Here is a 19,977-nt window from a genome sequence, read left to right as displayed (position 1 = left end):
CCAGAGCCTCCTACACGAACCAGACAAAGACCATCAACTTTACACCAGGTGTGGGAAGACGCCCACCCCCCTCCCCCAGCTTCTCATGAATACTTGCTAAAAATGACTTGACATTCCGTTTCCTTTAGAAATGTCACACTCTGCATGTCTCAGGTCATGTCAGTGGAGATTTAATTTAAGTTACATTTGTAACTTTGTTTTCTTCATCATTTTCTTCATCATTTGGACCAATAAAACATTAGGGGCACCTGGGTGGCTCAGTCGGTTAAGCATCCAACTTTGGCCCAGGTCATGATCTTGCGGTCCCTGAGTTTGAGCCCCACCTTGGGCTCTGTGCTGACTGCACAGGGCCTGGAGTCTGCCTCAGATTCTGTGTCTCCCTCTCTCTCTGCCCCTCCGCTGCCTGCACTCTGTCTCTCTCTCTCTCTCAAAAGTAAGCATTAAAATTATTTTTAAAAAATATTAGTATAGGTACATTTCTTTCAGAGCCTGTCATAAACATCAGACCTCCACTGGGAATCCTTCTCTCTTCCCCTCTGCTCACCACAATCCATCCTTCCCTTCCAGCCCTGTTCTGATTATTAACCAAGAACCCATTGAAATTGAGACTTCCCTCAGCCCTGCCCAACTGGGTTCAAATAAGCCATTAACCATATCTAACCAGGCCTTCTTAATTTAAAAAAAAAAATCACCCTGGAAGATAAATGTCGCTGTCCTATTAAGCGGCTGCCCACAGAACTCCAGATAGCTTTCTGTTTCTGGGTTTGGATCCCCTGTACCTGCCCACGGCTTTGCACCATTTTCCCAATGGCTCTGAGGGAATCAGGAAAGCCAGAGTTCACAGAATTCCATTACTCAGTCTTTGCCCAAGTGTGAGGCACACATCCTCTGTCCTTACCAAGGTGGCTGGTCGCCTGAAGTATAAAGGTCTATGTAAAGACTGTATCTGGCGGAGGAGAGGAAGTTTCACCTGCCAACTCACACCTCCACTATGGGAGCCTCCCCCCTCACCCCCTCTGCCACGCCGTTCCTCATGTCACTCCCCTCCCCCAACGGAGAAAGGCCTCTCTCCTTCTGTCCACCCCTTGAAAGTCCACTTCAAGCCCCACCTCCTCTCTGAAGCCTCTACTGCCCACATAAGTGACTTTTTTTAAAAGTTTATTTATTTTGAGAGAGAGCACCAGGAAGGGCAGAGAGAGAGAGAGGGAGGGAGGGAGAGAATTCCAAGCAGGCTCCACGTTCTGCACTGAGGCTCAGTCTTACTAACCAGAGGATCGTGACCAGAGCCAAAATCAAGATTCAACGCTTAAGAGGGAGCCACCCAGGCGTCCCGGTGACCTTTCTTGACCCTCACACTGCAGATGGCAACATGCGTTCAGCTTCTGTCACCTGGAGGCGCCTCCACCGGGGCAGTAGGAGGTTTGTGAGGGCAGAAAGTGTGTGCCTGCCATGTTCGAATGCCCCACAATGTCTGGCAAAGGACAATGTGAATGGCAGACCCATGATAAATACTTTCTAAATAAATGGAATGGAAGCCCTCCCCCCCCCCCCCCCCCATGGCTGTCGCTAGTTAACGATGTAAGTAATCGTCGCCGTTAGCAAGCCCGTGGTGCGCTGCAGAGAACCAGACTCGAGACACGTTCCACGGTCCAGGACTGCAAGAACTCACCGAGCCGGAGGGAGCCCTGCTGGGCAGGAGCGGGTACTTGTGCGGGAGCGGGGTGGGGGGAGGAGCCCCGAGCTTGAGAACCCCCGAGGGGGCGGGGCTGCCGGCGGGCTCTGCCCCCTTCTCCGCCCCAGGCCCCTCGGGGAAAGCCGCTTCCGCGGCAGCCTGGGGGACCCGACTGTCGCCGGCGCGACCGCGCTTCTCCCCAGCGCCGGGGACACGGGGCAGCGAGGCTCCCTGGACAGAGATGCGCCGCTCCCGCTGCGGTGCCCGCCTGAAAACCCGCGATCAAACTTGCCCTCCGTTAGGTTAAAACGTTGCCTTCCTGAAAAGCGGGTTGTAGCGTACATTGGAACATGCAATTTCTCTGCCGCACAGGTGGCTGAAAGGGGGGCGCTGCGAGGGAAGGTTCCTGCGGGGGACGGAGGGAGGAAGGGAGGAAAGGCTGTCGAAGGTTCTAGAAGGGAGGGGCTCCGCTGAGAGGGGGAAACAGCTCCAGTTGTTATTTCTAGTTCGCCTTACTTAGCTCTGTGACCTCGGCTAACGGGCTGGCGTACTTCCCCTCTAGGTGTCAGCTTGTTGAACTGCAAGAAAAAAAGGTTGGGCTAGAGTAGTGGTTCTCAAAGGGGTCCCCAGACCAGCAATAGCAGCATCCCCTGGCAACCTGTCCCCACTGCAAATTCTGCCCTCTCCCCTGACTCGCTAAAGCGGAAGCTCAGGGTGAGCCCAGCAGTACGTCTGAATAAGGTCTCTGAAAGATTCTGATTCATGCTGGAGTGTGAGAGCTGCCAGGCGACATGATCTAGAAAGTGTCTTGGAGAAAAGAGAGTGCATACTTGGAGCGGTGCATGAGGCCATACAAGGGCCTCACTAGTGTCAACAGGCTCCTAAGTCAACAGGCCTCCTCCTCTGCATACAACTGCTAAAACCCTCTTTCAGGACACTCGCTCTTCGAAATTCTGTGCCTTTGCACCTGCTATTCCTTCTTCCCGAAATAGCTTTTTTCTTCCATTACCTGTCTCCTATTTGTCCTTCAGAACTTGTTTTTGTGGTCACCTCTTCCAGGAAGGCCTCCTAATACCTCTCTTCTCAAGTCTCCCCTCCATGCTCCTTTAGCATTTTATAAATATCTCTGTTATATCACTGGCCACCTTTACCTGGTGTCCCATCAGACTGAGCTAGATGTGGGCAGAAACTTTTATCTCTGTGCATTCAGTGCCTGACACAATGCCAGTCCTATAACACGTCCTCAGTAAACATCACTGCATTAGTGACAGAATGGATGACTTGAATCCTGGTGTCAACTACCTGAGGGCTCAGATAATGACTTTGGATCCTTGTTAGCCTCTCATCAGTGATAGTTGAGTCCTCGTGTCGTAAGTACCCAATGACTGCTTGACCACGGACGCTTATTACTGTTAGTAATTCTCTATAGCGGATCACATAATCCAAGTTCTTTCATACCTATTTGCCCCTCTGAGCCTCTCAGCAATCTTGTAAATTAGGTTAGACCAGATATTTTTTCATCATTTTAATAGCTGAGAAAATGAGTCATAGATACTATATGGCTTTTAATTTACCTGTTTCTATAAAAATTACTTAGTGTCTCCCCTATGCAAGGTGCTGTGATGGACACAATTAAAGACATGATCCTTGTCCTTCAGAAACCTATATTCTAAGAAAAATCAAACTTATTCTCCAAATAAGCCATGGTACAAAAGAGTGTAGGGCCGCCTGGGTAGCTTAGCTGGTTAAGCGTCTGGCTCTTGGTTTCAGCTCAGGTCATGATCTCAAGGTCTGTGGGTTCCTGCCCCACATTAGGCTCTGTACTGACAGCGTGGAACCTGCTTGGAGTTCTCTCTCTCCTTCTCTCGCTGCTCCTCCCCCACTCACATGCATGCACACACTCTCCCTCTCTCTCAAAATAAATTTTAAAAAAAGGGTGTATATTAAATCCAATCTGGAGTGTGTCAATCTATAAGGCAGTAGGAGTTTGGTAGACAAAGGAGTCATGGGTGACAGAGTAGCTAAGAGTGACATCATTGTGGCAGATGCAGAAATTGCATGAAGACTGGTTAGCAGATGCCCCCTGGGCAAACCTAGCCCTGAATGCCAAGCTCACCTCTCCAGATTTCGGTCTTCTAGATTTTGGCTTACTAATCGCTCACTATCCTATTTTGATGTTTTAGGGAACATTTTTTTGGAATATTTTCTTCACATTGTTTTAATTGTTTTCCGAAGGAAGGTTGGTCCAGATTAGCTGGTCTCCCTCGACTAGAAGCAGAAGTCTGCTGTGGTGTGTGGATAGAGATGGTGATCGGAAGTTTCCAGCAGCAGAGGGACATGAGTAGAGAGATTAGTCAGGTATGCGGTTGTTTCAGGGAGAAGTGGCAGGGGTCGCTACAGGGGTGGGAACAGAATAAAAAGGATTCTTTTTCTTGACTTCCTTCCCCGGCTCCAACCAACTTCAAGAATGAAAGAATTTCTGGGTTAACTCTCATATTGGTACTTCTTTTTTTTTTTTTTTAAATAGTTTATTGTCAAGTTGGTTTCCATATAACACCCAGTGCTCATCCCCACAAGTGCCCCTCTCCGTGCCCATCCCCCCCTTCTCCTCCCCTCCTTCTAATCCTGCTTAAACCCATGGGATTTCAAAAACAGGCAGCATTGTCTTAGTTACTTAATTGCTTCCTTGTTGGGGAGCCTTCAATTCCAACTGCCAACTGTGCCAAGAGGAAAGAGAACCTAAGCCACAGATAGAGTAAGTGCTCAGGAGCACTGAACCGTTGTCCCTGCTGTCCAGAGCGCCAACTCGAGCCGTGCTCCCAGCAGTGAGGGAGCTCCAGGAATGGAGGCTGCATCCCCCAGGCAGGAGACTGGTCAGCATCAGCATGTGGTCCTCTGGGCGCCTGCCTTCACAGCGGGAGCTGCTGGAGCCCTCGTGGAGGGAGAGGCCCTGAAAACCTCTGAGTTGCCGGCCCTGATGCTGTTTTCTTATATGAGAAAGAGAAACCACTATTTGCTCCAGCTGTTGCTCGTTATGTGTTTTATGATTTGCAAATGAAACACTTTTTAAAAATTTTTTAACATTTATTTTTGAGAGAGAGATAAAGAGCACAAGTGGGGGAGGGGCAGAGAGAGAGGGAGACACAGAATTGGAAGCAGGCTCCAGGCTCTGAGCTGTCCGCACATAGCCAGATGTGGGGCTCGAACCCACGGACTGCAAGATCATGACCTGAGCCAAAGTCTGACGCTTAACAGAATGTTTGTTTATTTAGTTTGAGAGGGGAAGAGGGGCAGAGAGAGAGAGGGAGAAAGAGAATCCCAAGCAGGCTCCACACTTTCATCACAGAGCCGGATGCAGGGCTTGATCCCCCCCAACTGTGAGATCATGATCTGAACTGAAATCAAGAGTCAGATACTTACCTGACTGAACTACCCAGGTGCCCCAAAATCTGCTTCTTTTAAGAAGGATTGGTACTGGGGTACTTGGGTGGCTGAGTTGGTTGAACATCCAAGTTTTGATTTCAGCTCAGGTCATGATCTCATGGTTTGTGAGTTCGAGCCCCATATCAGGCTCTGTACTGAGAATGCAGAGGCTGCTTGGGATTCTCTCTCTCTCTCTCTCTCTCTCTCTCTCCTTTTCTGTCCTTTCCCTGCTGAAGCTCACACTCTGTCTCTCAAAATAAATTAATAAATTAAAACAAAAAAGAAAGGAGAATTAGTGCCTAGAAACCTACCCAACTGGCCCCTCCATATCTTTTATGGTGGGTGGTTGAAGATTTCTTACCTTGCACCACGTTTGATTAGACAGTTGAGGAAGCAGCTCATTCTCAGAGAGGCAATAGGCTTGCACAGCGCTTGAGTGAAATCTACAACCTAAGGAGCATTTTCAGGCCTGTCTTCTCACAGAGATCAAAGGAGGAGAAGGGAAGGTTACCTGTTAACTGGCATTGCAGCGGCAGCATCTGGTATGTGAGACCAGAGAAAGGGGGAATCCAAACGAGCAGAAGTAGCTAAAGCAAGCTTCATGGAGGACATAAGACTTGAGTAAGGATGTGAAATAGATAGATAAAGATAAATAGATCAGTGGTTCCATTGCCCCCCAACAGAGATGTGGCAATGTCTAGAGACCTTTTTGGATGTCACAGCTCAGGAGGGGCGGTGGCATCTAGTGGGTAGAGGCCAGGGATGCTGCTAAAAGTTCTATGATGCACAGGACAGTTGCCACAACAAAGAAATACCCACCCCCAAAACAGTGCTGAGGCTGAGAAACCTGGAGTAGATAGAAGGGGAGAGGAGGGCAGGCAGAGGATGGCGTGAGCCGATACATGGAGCCAAAACGGGCAATAAATTACTTGAAAGCAGAGACTGCCCTCTTTGCTGTAGCCCCAGCACACATCAGTAGCTGCCCCATGAGTAATTTGTTATTGGATGAATGAATGAACACTGGCCATCCTTGAATTCTACCCTGGATCTCTGACAGACAAGTCCTCTGCCCAGAGTAAAGAAAGAAGTCAGTTTGGTTGATACTTTTTTTCCCTGCCCCACCTTTTCCCTCATCCTCCGTGTTCAGAATAGGTTGCCTCTCTTACTCGCTTACTCATTCTGCTCAATTTACTAACATTATTATACCAAACCTGATACCTGGTGTCATCCTGCAAGGTTTCAGGACCTGGAGAAGGTGCCACGCCCCCTCACTGAGCTGGCAGCTGCGGGTGCTGGGAAATGGCGTGTCCGCTTGTATTCATCAATCGTCAAACCACTGTGACTCCCCGCAGCCCAGACTGACTTCCCACCTGTCCCATCTGTAAGTTCTCCAGGGACCAGCATGTCCCCAGAATGGAACTTCTGGCCCCAGAGAGTTCTGCCCTCTTCTGGAAGACTCTCTCAAGTAACTGATAGGTACCCTGTGAGCCCAGAGATCCATTGCACATCTTTTTATGCATATCCTAATGGGAGACACCTCCTTGAAATTTAATTGCTTCCCAGACCTCAATACCATCCATTTTATTTATGGAAAAAGCAGCTGGTGAGACTGCTCTGGACAACAAACAGAGGCAAGGGCGCGCCTTTGCCGCAAGGCAGCTGGCTCAACAAACAACATGTCTAAGAGACAGCAAAGGATTAAACAACCTTCAGAACATCCAAAGCCAGGACACCGGTCTATGGCTTGCCTCCGCCCTGCTGCCCTCTTTTCTGCCCCCGCCCCAGCCTCAGTCTCCTCCTTTGTTCAGTCCCTCTGCCCTCAAGATCTCTCTCTCTCTCTCTCTCTCTCTCTCTCTCTCCTTCAGTCCGTATCAAAACGCTTTGAGCATATTTGCTATCAGTCACTGACCCCAGTCTACTATAGCTCCAAGGGGCTACATATCCTCTCTTATCATCTCTGGTTCTAGAAGAAGAAGACAAAACATTTAACCTCCACAAAACTCATTTCAGGCTCTGGGGCACAGGAGAGGGTGTTTATGCTGGGGTGTGGGAGGGCTCCTCCCTGGGATTCCTGAGATAACTGAGCACTATCGCCTCCTTCTGAGAAGACCAGCTCTGCCTCTCTCAGATCAGCTTATCCCCATTCCTCAGATGAGCAATATCAGAGCCAAAAGGCTAAGTAGCTTGTTCAGGGTCAGATAACGGAGTCAGTCCCAAAACAGTATTTAAATCCAGATGTGTTCCACCCCAAGGGCAGCAGCCATAACACCCCTAAGCAACAGGAATGGGAAGTGGCACCAAAGCGTGGAGAAGTATGCACACAAGTGGGAATCTACTCCCCTGCGGAAGCCAGGCTTTACAGTGAAGGGAAATGGACGGGAGTACACTCGTGCTAGAAACACGCACAGCCAGATGGAGGCCTGGAATGTTCTCCCCTAACAGGTATCATAAACCCAGATGCAGCACACTGGGTGATGGGGAGGAGGGACGGGCCTGTGCAAGAAGCCATGTCCTGCGGAAATCAGGCATTGCCTCTCCTCTCTGACAGTTTTAAGCTAGAAAAGAGAAGCAGTAACACGAGAAGTGGTCCAGCTTCTCAGTACGTACATCTGAGCAAAAAGAAAGAACTAGTCTAAGCCATGCAAATGATAAAAACCTTGGGAGACAGTGATTTCTCTCCTCCTGTTGAAGCTGGATTTTAAAATGACATGGATAGGGGTACCTGTGTGGCTTAGTCAGTTAAGCATCTGACTCTCGATTTCAGCTCAGGTCATGATCTCACGGCTCATGGGATCAGGCTGTGCATGGACAATGTGGAACCTGTTTGGGATTCTCTCTCTCCCTCTCTTTCTGCCCTTCCCCTGCTCATACATGCTCTCTCTCTCAAAATAAATAAACAAACATTTAAATTTTTTTAAAAAGTAAAAATAAATATAATAGCCCAGATCCATAGATATGCATAGAAAAAAACAAGACCACATACAAAAAATATTAACAATATTTTTCTTTGGATGCAGGGCTTACATCATTTTATTATTTTATAACTATTTTACCATTTTTCTCTTTTGCGCTACTTCTGGATTTTCATGTTCTCTATAATGAACATATATTACTTTTATAATTCTACATATGAAAATATATAAGACATGCACATACGTATGTTTCAAAGTTCATGATAATACAGCCCAAAAATGGAAGCTTTAAAAGTTTAGACCGAAATTTTATGAGTAGCATAAAAATATCCAGAGTCCAGAATGAACAGGGTTTAGGAAAACATGTAAGGATTCCAAATGATTGAGTAAAGTTATGCTCAGATAAGACAGAAAGCCTGTGGCCAGAGAGGGGGCTGTGATGTGAAGGACTAACGGAGAGAAGGCACAACTCATCAACACTCCTTCCTGCAACGTCTCTTCTCCACCAGAGAAAATTTTCCTCAAGTTGGAAAAGGCCAAATAGACATACAGAAACTATTCAAGCCTAACACGGTCTGTTTACGAGGGCTCGAGAAGCCAAGTGACATAAACCAAATTCATATCAGCTGATGAAGACAAGGGAGGGAATTTCGGAGAGGAAGGTGGCCAGTGCCACTCCCAGAGTCTGAAGGAGGCCTCCCGGGCAGCCAGGATTTGCCAGTCTTACTACTTCAGCTCTCACTGCTTTGTCCTCTCCCTCACTTTTTCGTCCTCTGGATCTTTTTGATCTCTGTTTGTCTCTAGCTTCACTGTGCAGAGTCAGTCTGTGGCCAGGTACGGGACTGCCATCCCCAGGGCACACGCAGCCTACATCCATGCTCGTAAGAGAAGAGAATCAGAAAGCTCAGGCCTACCCTACCCGAGTTTCTCTCAAGGCTCAAATATTTTGCACCCTGTTATTTTAAAATAAATGTCTAAAGTGTCATTAGATTCACCAACAGATATATTGATAAATTATAGAAAATAGAACACATCCCAGAGGAGTTATATGTTTTCTTCAGGGAGACACATAGTGTTTTGAAAGTCCCACAGGAAAATTCCTGGCACAGAGTCTGAGTCCCCCTGACATTTCCATGCCTGGCTCTCCTCCTTCTCCAGGGACGCAAACTTGGATTAATGGTTGTCATTGTCTATTGTTCTTAAGTAAGGTCCACCAAGGCCATTGTGCCCCTTCCAAGAAATCGGTTGCATATGTGTAGTGAAGGAGGAGAGCACGAAGCACCTGCAGATCCACCACTCAATGTCCCTTTTGTTTGGAAATCATGCTGGCTTTATTTCTACATGTAAATTGATGGAAAACTTGTCTATCAGTGTTCCAAATAAGAGTAAAAGAAGGTTGTGTTTGGATGTCATCTTGGGCCCTTAATTTTTGCCCTGAGGGACATAATAAAAGAATTCAAAACATAATCACTCCCGCCCCTAGTTATAGTTAGTCAACGGACAATGCTGGCCTCAGGTCGGACCCTGGACAAGCCATTGCCCATTACCTCACTGTGGAGCGCGAGCTCTTTTTATACCTGAGAACATTCTGATTGCTGGCAACCCCCACAGAGGTGGGAAGAGACAGGGAGGCAATATCAGACATTATAACTTACAGGGAGTAAAGGTAAGTGAAACTCCCTGACCAGCCTCAGACTCTTGGGTTCTCAAAACTACATTCACTCCAACAAAAGAATTAAAAAAGGACTTGCATTGGAGGGCAGTCCTGATTCTGGCTGACAGAAAAATTCTAGAAATTATAGACCTTTTAGTTTCATCTGATTGTCTATAAAATTATATTATGGTGTGTTGCCTGAGATACATGATTCAACACATCCTTGCCAGAACGCCACATTCAGGGAGAAAGCGTACTTGGTATAGGACACATGTTGAAATAGTGATGAGATATGTTGATTCACATTTGCAAGCATTGCTTTTGAGTACATGTCTCTCAGGAACCTTCTGGAAGAAGGACAGATTGGCAGAGTGGACATTAGGCAATCTGGATGCTCCGCTCAACACTTAACATCTAACAAGTCATTCATTTGTAGCACAGGATATCAGCCACTATGCTAGACTCAGGGGATACAAAGATGAAAGACAACCCATATTCAAAGTTATTTCACAGATGGAATGATGGACCAAAACAAACAAGAGAAAATTGAATATAAAGTCTTGCATTTCAGTTGTGAAAATTCAAATCATACAATTATGTAGAAGGAAGGGCACCTATGTGTCCCTCTGCCCAGCTGCCTCCTCAGTCTTCCCCCAAGAACAAATACCTATCCTATTGGTGACATTTCAGGTTGTAGAGTCGACCATGTCACTATGGTACCCCCACATCAAGGTCACTGAGAGCCCCTAGTGCTTGGGTCTAAACACCATGCTTGCAGGGACACCATCTAAACAGTGAAAGATCTAGAAATTAATTGTTGGGTTTAGAAAAGAGAAGACTCACAGGTGGTAAGGAGGATGTGGGGAGTAAGGCAACTTTTGTACCCACCATGGTTCTTGTCAATGACAGAAATGCAGTCTGGCTGAGCTAGGCAGGAGGACAGGAGGCGTGGGAAACACACTGAGACGAGGAGATGAGGCAGCATAACGCGGCCAAGGTAGCCCCAGGGACAGCCATGTTGGGACACAGTGCTGGCACTGCTAACACCACTGAACTCTTGGTGCCATCTTCACCGGCACCTCCACCATAACTGTACAAAGCACGGCCACAAGACAGACACACGAGATCCTGCAAACAGGTGAAGGGAACCTGCTGGTAACTGACAAGATGGCAGCCACAGAAAGGGGAGCAGGCAGCCAGTCCCAAGTGGAGCGGGACAGAGGATGCCAGAAACACATGACAATGTGGTTGAACATGTAAGATCAGATATCCACAAGAGGGCAAGGATGGACTTGGTTTCAATTAAGGACAACTCCATAAAAAAAAAAAAACAACATATTTTTTAAAAGTCTTAAGTATACACAGCACAGAAAATACAAGAAAGGTAAAGTAAACAACTGTGAAAGCACTTATGTCATAATATTCATCTAGAAATGATGACAACATACTCATACGTCAGGATGAGAGAACGGGAAGATGGCATATGTATTGAGGTGAGAAGGCTCATAAGAAAAAGAACTAAGTCCTCAAAAAATCAAGAAGCAGGGGCACCAGGGTGGCTCAGTCAGTTAAGCGTCCCACTTCGGCTTAGGTCATGATCTCACAGTTCATGGGTTCGAGCCCCGCATCAGGCTCTGTGCAGACAGCTCAGAGCCTGGAATTTGCTTTGGATTCTATGTCTCCCCCTCTCTCTGCTTCTCCCCCACTGTGCTCTGTTTCTCTCTGTCTCAATAATAAAATAAACATTTAAAAAAATCAAGAAGCATTATAAGCATGTTATGTAGAGATATGGACAGAAAGACAAAATGATCAGTTAAAAGTTGGAAGTGGTTCTGGTACAGCCCCTCTAGAAAACAGTGTGGAGGTTCCTCAGGAAACTAACAATAGAACTCCCCTAGGACCCAGCAATAGCACTGCTAGGAATTTACCCAAGGGATACAGAAATGCTGAGGCATAGGAGCACATGGACCCCAATGTTCATAGCAGCACTCTCCACAATAGCTAAAACATGGAAAGAGCCTAAGTGTCCATCAACAGATGAATGGATCAAGAAGATGTGGTTTATCTATACCATGGAATACTACATGGCAATGAGAAACAATGAAATCTGGCCATGTGTAGCAACATGGATGGACCTTGAGGGTGTTATGCTGAGCGAAATAAGTCAGGCAGAGAAGGACAAATATCATATGTTTGCACGTATAGGAGGATTAGGAGGAACTTGACGGAGGACCAAGGGGGAGAAGAAGGGCGGAAATGGTGGGGGAAAGGGAGAGAGGCAAACCATGAGAGACTCTTGAATGCTGACAAAAACTGAGGACTGATGGATGTGGGGGGGAGGGGGGATGGGCATGGAGGAGGACACTTGTGGGGATGAGCACTGAGTGTTATGTGGAAACTAATTTGACAATAAACTATTTGTAAAAAAAAAAAAAAAAGTTGGAAGTGGTTGGCTCTGCAGACAAGAAAAATAGATGGGATGAACTAGACAGGAGAGGACTGCTGTATTTTTTTTTAATGTTTATTTATTTGGAGAGAGAGAGAGCAGGGGAGGGGCAGAGAGAGAGGGAGAGGGAGAAAATCCCAAGCAGGCTACATGTCCAGCACGAAGCCCCAACGCAGGGCTTGATCTCACAACCATGAGCTGAAATCAAGAGCTGGATGCTTAATCGACTGAGCCACGCTGGCGCTCCAAGGGACAGCTGTATTATTCTTTAAAAACCTTGTATATCTAAGTACCCTTGAAAACTAGATATACATATTTAAAGTTGATAAAATTTGGGGCAACTGGGTGGCACTGTCAGTTAAGGATCCAACTCTTGATTTCAACTCAGGCAATGATCCCACGGTCATTGAATTGTGCCCTATGTTGGGCTCCACACTGAGTATGGGGCCTGCTTAAGATTCTCTCCTTCTGCCCCTCACCCACCNCCCCCCCCCCCGCCAGCACTCATGCTCTCTCTCTCTCTCTCTCAAATAAAAAATGAAAATAAAAAATAAAAATAAAAATCGATAGAATTTGTCAATTTTTTTACCTTGATAAAAATTTCAGCCAAAAAAAAAATTTTGAAATATGATTTAAAATACATATTCACAACATAGGAACAAAATACTGGAACAATCCAAATATTATCAATAATGGAGTGCAATTTGGCATGAAAAATGAATGAACCACCACTAATTCAATGTAGACAAATCTTAAAAACAAAATATTAAGCAAAAATCGTGACAAAGCATATATACTGTATGATTCCATTTATGCAATGTCAAAAATAAAGTACTGTTTTAGGATATGTACATAGACGGTAAAATTAAAAGGGCGAAGATGACTAACAGAAAGTTCTGGATAGTAGTTACCTCTGGCAGAGAAGGAGGAAGATGTGAACCAGGAACTTCTAAGTAACTAGTAATTTTTATTTCTAAACTACATGGTGATATCCCACGGTTTGTTCGTGTGTGCGTGTGTGTGTGTGTGTGTGTTTAACTGTCATATGTTTTTGTAGTCTTTGTATGTGTTTTGGGTTATTTATTACTTTATAACAAGCCACCCCAAAATTAGCAGCTTAAAACAAAGATTTATTGTTTCCTAGGATTGTGTTTCCAGCTGGGCTCAGTTGGGAGTTTCTTCACCTCTTTGTGGTATGGGCTGGAGCCGTTCATGGGGCTGCCCTCAGCTAGAAACTGAGTAGCAGCTGAAACACCTAAAATGGCTTCACTCACATGTCTGGTACCTCAACTGGAAAAGGCTGTGGGGGCTGATGAGGCTGCCCTCTGTCCACATGGCTGCTGTCCATTCTGTGCTCTAGCCCAGGACCCTTTAAATGGCAGCTGGCTTCCAAGAAAGCAAAAGCAGAAGTTGAAAGGTGTCTTAAGGTCTAAGGCTAGAAGCCACAATGTGTCACTTCCACCACATTCTGTGAGTAAAAGCAAGTCATAAGACCAGCCCAGAGTCAAGGGAAAGAGGAATCCATCCCACCTTTTACTAGAAGGAGTGGCGAGTGGCCATATGGTGCAGGGATGGGGGACGGTGCTGGCAGCCATCTTTAAAGACAAGAGATCACAGAGTCTAACAGAGGATCTCGTGATCAGCAGGGTTTTAGAAAGTAAATTTAACAAGAAAGGCACAAGATATACGAAGGAAACTATAAAATGAATTGTTGATTTCACAAAAATACTAATTCTCCAAAAGTCAATATATATAATTCATGTAATTCCATTTTGAATAGTTATTTTTAATAGGGCAATTAAGGGGCACCTGGGTGGCTCAGTCAGTTAAGTGTCAGTTAAGTGTCCGACTTTGGCTCAGGTCATGAACTCACAGTTCATGAGTTCAAGACCCATATCAGGCTTTGTGCTGATAGCTCAGAGCCTGGAGCCTGCTTCAGATTCTGTCTCCCCCTCTCTCTGCTCCTCCCTGGCTCATGCTCTGACTCTCAAAAAGTAAATGTTACAAGAATTTTTTAAAGTAGGGCAATTAAAAAATTAATTGGATAATAAAGTTTACAAACCAGGAAGAGAGCCCTACCCAGAAACCAAATTTTCTGGCTACTTGATCTTGGACTTCCTGGCCTCTAGAACTGTGAGAAATAACTTACTGCTGTTTAAGGCCCCCTCTCTTTTATGGCAGCCCCAGCAATCTAAAAGGCAATATATATGATATAGAGCAGAAAACACCTTCTTAATCAAGATTGAGAACGTAAAAGCTATAAAAGAAAAGATAGGCATATTTGGCCATGAAAAGTTACAAAGAAAACGAAAGTCCTTTGAACAGTAAAATATCACCTATACAAACAATACTAAAGGAATAATTCAGGAAAAATATTTATAATGCAGATCATATAAAGTTAATACTTAAAACATGCAAACAGCATCTACAAATGTGGTAAGTGGATCTTGCAAAGAAACAGAGACAAATCAAACTAGAAAAAAATCTAGAATTTCAAGTTCATTTATCCTGTAAACATAAGATGCTCAAATTCACTAGCAGGCATGGAAGTGTTACATAGCAACAAAATATCACTTTATACCCTTCTGACATGTAAAAAGATGAAAAGCTATAACTCTTGTTACTGGTGTGGATATAAAGAAACTGTCCTACATGTCTGGTGGAAATGCAATATATCACAATCATTTTAGCAGCCATCTGATGCTATCACTAAAATTACAAATGCATACGGCTTTTGACCTAACAATTCCCCTGCTGGGAATCTATCCTATAGAAATAAAATCACTAGTACATATGCGGGAGAGCATTCACTGTAGCAAAGCCTATCATGAGAGAAAAATGGAAACAAGTGGAATTATCATTACTAGGGGAATAGCTAAATCAATTTGGGTACAACCACACCATATATATTACGCCATTATTTAAAAGAATAAATTAGACAGATAATAGGTGGCTTAAAGGGGGCTCAAGGAAGCATGGCTGGATGAAAAAGCAAGTATAGTCAGGTGGTCATACTTGATTCACTGTAATAAACTAATCACCATATATTGCCGTCCATGTAAATATGTATGTTCACGTGTGTGTATATATGGATATGTGTACATGCACATATACTGCATACATGCACACCCATGTCTGGCATTTGATGACACGAAGAAGTATGGCAGGGAAGTAGTTGTGAACTCGGGTTACCTGACTGCCGGGGGTCACTAATATGGAAGAGAAATGGAGGGAAAGGCGAATGAAGAGTAAACCAAAAAAAAAAAGGAAAAAGGGGGGAAAACTGCACACAGATGGGCATATAAATAATCATATTTTCACAGCTATAAATTTGTGTTCGCAGGAGGTTACATGTCCAAGGGTGTTAAATTAAGAGTGGTGTTTTTCCAAGGCAGTAGAGCAGATGCACTGCCTACGTTCAGGTAAATCCAGTCCCTGGTCCCCTGTAGCCTGGATCTTGGAATTGGGACAGAAACAGCCATTTGGGAAAGTCTCCATCCACCTGCATTAAAAGTATGACAAGATCTGGCAAATCAAAACCACCAAGAGATATCACTCCACACCTGTTAGAGTAGCTACTGTCTAAAAGGCAAGAGATATCCAGTGTAGGTGAAGGTGCGGAGGAAAGGGAATCCCCGTGCACTGTTGGTGGGAATGTAGACTGGTGCGGCCACTGTAAAAAACAGTATGGAGCTTTCTCAGAAAATTACAAATAGAACTATCACACAATCCAGCAATTCCACTTCTGGGTATATGTCCGAATGAAATAAAACCTCTGTCTCAAAGAGATACCTTTCCCCATATTCACTGTGGCATTGTTCCCAAAACATGGGAACCCAAAACATGGGAACAACCCAATTGTCCATCAACAGATGAAGAGATTTAAAAAATGTGATTTATAAATAAAGGAAAATGTGCCAGAGATATAGATAGAATAGAATATTATTCAGCCATAAAAAAGAAGGGAATATCCTGCCTTTTGGCACAACATGGATGAATCTTGAGGGCATTATGCTAAGCAAAATGAGTCAGACTGAGGAAGACAAATACCATGCAATCTCACTTACACGTGGAAGCTGAAAAAAAACAAACAAACAAACTCAGAAACAGAGAGAAGATGAGTGGCCTCCGGGGCTGGGGGTGCCAATGGGTGAAGGTGGTCAAAGGGTAACAAATTTGCAGTTCCAAGATAAGTCAGTTCTAAGGATGTAACATACAGCATAGTGACTGTAGTTAACAACATACTGTACTGCACAACTGAAAGTTGCTAAGAGAGATTTGAAAGATCCTCAGCACCAAACAAAACAAAACAAAACACTTGCAATGAAGTAAGGTGATAGATGTGTTTACTAAGCTTATTGGGATCACCATTCTGCAATATATACATATATCAAATCACTTCCTTGCATACCTTAGACTTACACACTATGTCAATAGGTCAAATGTATCTCAAAACTGGAAAATAAAAAAGAATGATAAGATCTGTCCTTCCAGGGACACAGCCTTGAGCAGACACTCCCCAGGCACTGATTGGCCTTGATCTCAGTGACAAATGACCCAGGTGGTGAGGCCAAAACCACAACCAAAACCAAAATCGGACCAATCCTACACCATAGCCACACACGACTCCCAAGCCCTCAGAAAGCCCAGCTTACACTTACCCGCAGTGCTCTCCCCACTTCTTTGACACCCTGTAGTGTGTAGCAGGAACCTGGTATCAGGGGGCAGACAATATGGGTCTATACCTCTCTCTGCCTCTCACTTGTGCACCATGATGGAGATCAGGGTGCGTAACTTTCCCTGTGATCAAAGCAACAGAAAGCCTTTTTTTCTAGCTTGCACATGACCTTTCCAAATAACCTGGATGTCCATCCAGTGCTGGTGGGAATGTGAATGGATACAGACTTTGAGAAAGTCATGAGGTGGAACAGAGTAACTGACCTAAGAGTCGGACTGAAGCTCGTAATTGGGGCGGGAGGACTGGGGGCTGGGAAACGCTCAGCCCGCTGAGGATTAAGAGAAACCGGTCCTTCTGGTCGTCCCACTCCTGGAATCTGTCCTAAAGGCTTGTGCACCAGCACGTTCATTTCAGATTCACTTGTAGTAACTTAGAAGTGGAAACACCTTGTATATCCCAAAAAATAGGCCCGTTGTTAGGTAAAATAGGCATATACTTTTGACAGGACGTTATCTAATCATTGAAAATGATACTTACAGAATTTTAATTTCATAGGAAAACCCTATTGATAAAGGGCTACTTTTTATAAGAAGTATGGAAGGGATGCCTGGGTGGCTCAGTTGGTTCAGCCACTGATTCTTGGTTTCAGCTCAGGTCACGATCTTGTGTTTCATGAGTTGGAGCCCCACACCAGGCTCCAAAGCTGGCATTGCAGAGCCTGCTTAGGATTCCCTCTCTCCCCCTCTCTCTGCCTCTCCTCTGCTCATGCTGTCTCTTCCTCTCAAAATAAAAAAAAAAAAACTTAAAAAAAAAATAAAAGCAGTAGGGAAAAGGGTATATGCTACTTGATCTCATATATACAGAAAGAATAGATGCAAAAGGAAAGGACTAGAAAGGAATGTGCCAATGTTACCAGTGGGTAGTAAATCTGTGGACGATTTCCTCTAACCTCTTTATCATTTTCTCTATTATTCAAAATTCTACAATAGGCATGCAGCCCCACGATGACTGGGGAGGAATAGCTTAAAAAGTACAAATAAAAACAAAAGCTGGTAAGATATGTCACCGAGCAGTAGTTCAGTGACAAATGTGACAAACTACATGTTTGCCACTGGAGGTCCTATCTCTTGACAATTGTGCAATCCCTGTCACCCTCTGATCTCGGAGCTTCACCCTCTTCCACTGCATTTTCAGCCTGGAAGAAAGATGTGCTCTTCAGGCCAGGCTGCCCAAGAAACTGGACCTCTGACACCCCAGAGCAGGGAGATCCCCTCCGTGTGGACAGAGGGATGTAAGCTGAGACCAAACACCTTCAGAGCTGCTGGAGCTTAGGGAAAGCTCCCTGAGGGGCAGGGCTGATAGCTATTTGGAAGGAGGGGAAATTCATTATGGGGAAATCAAACTGGTGAAAAATTTTTAAAGACAGAGTGAATAGATTCCAAAGCATCATCTTTATCAAGCACACTTGATAAAGAGTGCTGGCGAGTACAAACTTGACAGCTAATAAACTGGAGTTGCAAACATGGGGGGCAGGGAGGGACAGGGCAAAGGATTGCTGAGCCAAGTAGAATCTGCAACCCGGAACAAGTGACATTTGCCCTCCATGCCCTCCACCATCTCCCTCTGTTTTCTCCCTTTCTTCAGCCCCTCCCCCTCCCCTTTTCCCACTGTTTTAAGCCACCTGGAGTCCCACACCCCTGGAGAGATGAGACAGTGAGAAAAATGCATGTTTTCTTCCTGAAGTAGTAGTTGCTCTGTGGAGGCAGCTCAGCTCAGTGAGAGGAAGCCCATGGGTGGTTTTTCAGGTCTGACCCCTTGGGAGAGCTTGGCACTCATTGACCTCTAAGCTCTCCTGGGAGGGGAGGGCAGTGCCCTCCACACAGAGAGCTGCACTTTCTCACCCACACCATGGGGTTCTCTGGGTCTACGGTGGACTTGGAGGAAAGTTTAGCCAGGAGGGTGACGATACCTTTGGTCTCTGGCATGTCACCTTCCCATGTCCACACTCTCCTGCCCCTAACCGCCTCAGTCTTGGCTCCTATTCCCATAATCCCCCCTCTGGCTAGTGCTGGTAAGGTGGAGAGGCCCTCCCTAGGGAGTCCTGGCACCAGAATCCAGCACATCTAATCCACGGATACAGTTTTACAGAGGAGAAAAGGGAAATTACAGAGCCCTTCCAACAGCCCCAAAACTCCTAAGCCACAGAAGACTCAAGCGATGACAAATGCTGAACCTATGAGACCCAGGTCCATCCGAACTACCCCCAAACATCCAGCCCCCACCTCAGTGCTCACAGAAAGGACTAAGCAGGGCCCAGGTGTGTCAAAGGTCTCTGACCTTGCCTCTCCCCACGGTCCTAGCACCTCCCTCACCTCCCCCCACCTCCCAACAGTGCTCTGCGTGACTGAATGACTTCATACAACTTGCATTTATTTGCTTGTTTCTAATCACATCCTAGGATCTCATGCCCTCTTGATGGTAAATAAAAAGGAACAGAAGATGCTTCCTAATGACCTGGAAAATCAAGTTCATACCTTTCCCAAATCCGAATGAATTTGTTCTAAATCTAGCCAAGTCAGAAGCAAGCATTAGCAGAAGGCCCACCCACTTGGCCATTTCCCCCAGTCTCTTAAGGCTTAATAAGTCACCCTGAAGGGTTGGCTTCACCTGAGATGAGTCAGTATCTCCTGTTTGCATATGGTCATTACTTTCTTTTCAGAGGGAAAAAAAGGAGGGGGAGGGTCCTTGTCTATAGATGGACAGTCATTAACAAAAATTATCCTTCAAAAACCATCATCAGACTTACATAGTGTCTAAAAACCCATTGTTTCAGACACTTCTCAGAGCAATGACTTTTTCTAGAATATTTGATGAGGCCAGATCAGCATTTTACTAAGTGACAGTCAATATGTCTCATTGGTTCAGAATCCAGTTTCTGGGGGAGCCTGGGCGGCTCAGCCGGTTAAACCTCCGACTTCCATGACCTCATGGACAGTGAACAGCTCATGACTTCAGGCCCCACATCCGGTTCCCTGCTGCCAGAACAGAGCATGCTTCAGATCCTCTGTGCCCACCCCCTTTCTGCCCCTCCCCCACTCATGCTCGAGAGCAATTGCGCACATGCTATCTCTCTCTTTCAAAAATAATTGAACATTTTATTTTTTAAAAAAGTTAAAAAATCCAGTTTCTGGA

At 45.4% G+C, this 19,977-nt stretch overlaps 1 long non-coding RNA gene across 1 annotated transcript in view; it reads right to left on the bottom strand.

Moving 5' to 3' along the window:
- The window catches only part of LOC144242612 (uncharacterized), a 33,285-nt gene extending 16,355 nt beyond the window's left edge, over positions 1 to 16,930 (bottom strand). The window contains exon 1 of the long non-coding RNA XR_013338395.1: positions 16,769 to 16,930. This is a non-coding gene — a long non-coding RNA (uncharacterized LOC144242612). The remainder of the gene's footprint in view (positions 1 to 16,768) is intronic.
- Between the last annotated feature and the right edge of the window lie 3,047 nt (positions 16,931 to 19,977).

This window comes from Crocuta crocuta, unplaced genomic scaffold (genome assembly GCF_008692635.1).
Source record: "Crocuta crocuta isolate KB4526 unplaced genomic scaffold, BGI_CrCroc_1.0 scaffold36, whole genome shotgun sequence".
NCBI classification, from domain to species: Eukaryota; Metazoa; Chordata; class Mammalia; order Carnivora; family Hyaenidae; genus Crocuta; species Crocuta crocuta.
The sequence above is the reverse complement of the archived record's forward strand: the minus strand, read 5'-3'. Positions and strand labels throughout refer to the sequence as shown.